Source organism: Eurosta solidaginis, chromosome 3, assembly GCF_040869045.1.
Source record: "Eurosta solidaginis isolate ZX-2024a chromosome 3, ASM4086904v1, whole genome shotgun sequence".
NCBI classification, from domain to species: domain Eukaryota; kingdom Metazoa; phylum Arthropoda; class Insecta; order Diptera; family Tephritidae; genus Eurosta; species Eurosta solidaginis.
This window is the reverse complement of record NC_090321.1, coordinates 73,736,778-73,740,791: the sequence shown is the minus strand read 5'-3', so window position 1 is coordinate 73,740,791 and position 4,014 is coordinate 73,736,778.

Genomic DNA, 4,014 nt, shown 5'->3' with positions numbered 1-4,014 from the left:
AAATATACACTTAATTTCACTTTTTAATTAAAACTTCTTTTGTTATTATTATGACAACACCTTTCTTTATATAAATTTCACGGTTTACACAATTTAAATAATTTTTATAATTTACTTTTTCGCCTCATTTTTGCAAATGACTAAAATGCAACATCAAAATAGCGAAATTCGTGAAAAATAACGGACGCCAATAATTGCTCGTTGTGTTTTTATTAAAAAAATAGCTGGCACAAATGTGTATATCAGGTTAAATTGCACTACTGCAGATATTTTCGGATATATTAGGATTCAAACTTATACGCACAATCGTGCGTACCCGGTCGGAAAGGGGTAGGGTTGCAATATGGGTCTGAAACAGGCTGGTGTTCATCTAGAAAATCAAGATTAGGGGTCCACCACACGTTTTGTTTGTCTGTCCGCACCAGGCTGGTCTGTCATTTTCATTTCTTGTTTGCTTTGTTCGTTGCGCGCTACTATTTTCGACAGTTTCGAATGTTTATGTTTTTATTTATGTTGTTCGTTTTGGTTATCCAAAAGAAAACAAGTGTTTTTCTACTTGATCGGTTAGTCGTGATTTTATGCTGTTGTAGATAATTAATTTTACAAATTGAATATTCAAATTTAAAATCAAAATTTTAAGTGATAGTGCAAATGTAAATTTGTGTAGTAAAATTCCCTAAATGTGAAAAAAGTGAAAAATATATATACTTATGCCCCTATTACCGTTTACAACTCAACTCTGGTTGGGTTGAAATTTCGCAATTTGGTATTACAGATTACAACTCAACCTGTCAAAAAAATTTCGGTTGAGTTGTCTAGTCTTACAACTTTTTGTGGCATTGCCGTTTACAACCTTGTGTTGGTGTAGTTGTCAAAGACGTCAAAATTTTACAACTGCTTACTAGCAGTTGTCTCATGCAATTTTGCAGTTGTTTTGAAAAAATTTTACGTTTTAGAAGACGGTTCACCACCTAGTTTTTAACAAAAATGTTCAAAGTTGGTATCAAAAGACACGTTTCGACCTCCGATTTAAGAATCCGAAAACAAAAATTGTAATTTGCGACAGCATGACACTGGTAATACGCATCCAAAAATATTGAGAGAGGTGTCAAAACACGCGTATTAATCTCGAGAACAATAATCCGGTGGTGGCGGAAAAGATACATTTTATCTATGTCCGGAGATATTTGCAGTTGAAGTTGGCAATTTTCATGTGGTTGTTGTAATGTTGTTGTCTTTTTTCGGTTTTTGTTTAATATCTTTTGAACGAGTTAAAATTTTTATTTTCTGCCTTTGGTTTATTAATACTGATGTCAAGACGCATCGTTTAATACCTCTCTCGATATTTTTGGACACGTATTAGTGTCATGCTGTCGTAAAAAATTACCACAAAAATTAAAAATTTTATTTCTAATAAAATCTAATTTCATGTGGTTGTTGTGTTTTGCCAGATTTTTTGTACACAGTAATGCAGAATGGTGTTGGACACAACCAGAGTTATTTTTACGAATCGCGGCCAAAGGCCGCCAACGCAGAAAGATGTTCTGTGCAAAAAAACTGTGGAACGGGCCTCATATTTCGGACCCTCTTGGGCCATTTTGTGGGTCTTTGTAAATATCTTTCGAAAGAAATAAAATTTTTAATTTCCGCTTTCGAATCCCAAAAACGGAGATGGAAACCTGTCTTTTGATACCACCTTTGCTAAGAGTTAGATGGTGCACGGGCTTATAAAACGTTACCAAAAAAAAAGCAATAGTCACCAATTTTGTACACATTTCTAGAAAAAACAACGTTTAAACGAATTACATTGAATAACTTTTTGACTTTATGTAGCGACATTCCATAGTTGGACGAGGCTGGCCGCAGTTCGGATGCAGTCAAAATAGGTGAAATTATGCGAGTCCCATTGATACTTATCACTACTCCTGGGAATCCTATTTGAGTAAAATACAATTTTTTCTGTTTGGGTTTTAATCTACTTCGCACAAATACGCTCCTCAATAATATCTAAAACCAGTCCAACACCAAAATCATAATTTTAAAATACGAACGCGTATGCGGAAATGGTCCTTAATTTTGTTTAGTACTGAGTAAAATGCTTCCTTTCAAATCTGCAAAATAACTTCATATGGAACTCATTATTTGTCACTTAAACATTTTCTTACTTGGTGCTTGGTAGTTCCAAGGGATTGGAATGATCACGCGAATGTTTTGCGTATTCGCGACATGTCAGTCACCAACATTTTTGTCATTATATAATTTCATATAATATTAATAAAAAAATCACATTTGAAAATGCTTAAATTTCTGCCACAAATTGATCAGCTGTTTAATTATCTGTCAAATCATCACTTTCTGAAGTTGGCGACTCAATTCAATTTCAATTGAAATAAGTTGTAATTCGTAATACCAAACAGGAGTTGAGTTGTCTTAAAGTTGGGTTGTTTTAATTACAACCCAACTAAGTTGAGTTGTAAACGATAATAGGGGCATTATACTGTTTTCACACAGACGGCTTATTGAATAATTAAGGCAGTTTTCTACATTAAGACGCTTATTGAGCTCAATCTTCCCTACAAAATTCAAATCTATTATTATTTCATTAGTAGCTAATCGAATGCCTAATGAAGTCAAAAGCACAATGCAACTCTGTTGGCAGCGTTCCACTTCCGTTTCCGCTTCTTAGTTTTCAAATCAAATGTCATTGCTGCATGGCGGAACTATACAAGGTGGCCGCATCGAACAGCTGATTATAACATTTTTTATTTGATTTGATACATCAACTACCGCCGCAGTACGATTTTGACATTTGTTCATCGAATTTACAAGTACATGGAATTTTTTTGTTTGTAGGTATGTCACCATGCTCCCACCTTGTATCGTTCCGCCATGATTGTCTGTCTCATCCTTCATACCATAGCGGAACGTTACAAGGTGACAGCATGGTAACATACCTACAAACATAAATAAAAATTCCTTGTACTTTGTTTTTGTAAATTCGATGGACAAATGTCAAAATCGTACTGCGCCGGAAGTTCATGTATCAAATCAAGTAAAAAAAGTTTATAATCAGCTGTTCCATGCTGCCATCTTGTATCGTTTCGCCATTCTTCATACTAATCGAGCAGTTACTTCTGTCTGAAAGCAAAAAATTTACGATTTCATTAGCAGGTGAAATGAGATCATTCTGTGTGCTCTAGACCATAGTGTACAAGTACAAGTGTGTTGACTTATCTGTCAAGCATTCTGACAGGCACTCACTGGATTCGGCATGACAGCGAATTCAAAATGGATACCATTACCGAATGCGCCGAATGATTGAAAAATTGAAAAAGTCGAGACGATTGGTAGACAAAAATGTTGTCGTTGAGACCAAAAATGCGACTCTAGACCTGAGATTTCCATCAGGTGAGCGAGGCTGTTTGTAGTTTTGACGTTTATCGCTTAGTGAACACACTTGGTATAGGTACACTATGGGGTCGACTGCTAATACGCTACCAAAAATATCGAGAGAGGTGTCAAAAGACGCGTATTAATCTCGAGACCAATAATCCGATGGCGGAAAAGAAAATTTTTTATCTATATCCGGAGATATTTGCAGTTGAAGTTGGCAATTTCCATGTGGTTGTTGTTGTGTTTGTACCCCCAAAAAAATTGTGCATCACCGTGGCGGTAGCCACGGTTATACCACACACCCGGACTTGGCATGGCGTAGCCCAGGGTTATTTTTTATAAGCGCGGCCGAAGGCCGCCAACGCAGAAAGGTGTTCTGCGCAAAAATATTATGGATCCGACCCCCGGTTTCGGAGGTACCTGCGGGTCTTTTTCGGTTTTTCGTTAATATCTTTTGAACGCGTTAAAATTTTTATTTTCCGCCTTCGGATTATTAATACTGATGTCAAGACGCGTCGTTTGACACATCTCTCGATATTTCTGGTAGCGTATTAGCAGTCGACCTCTCAACTAGACTATTACCCCATGGAGTACTCTGAGCTGAAGGACTTCGCACACATT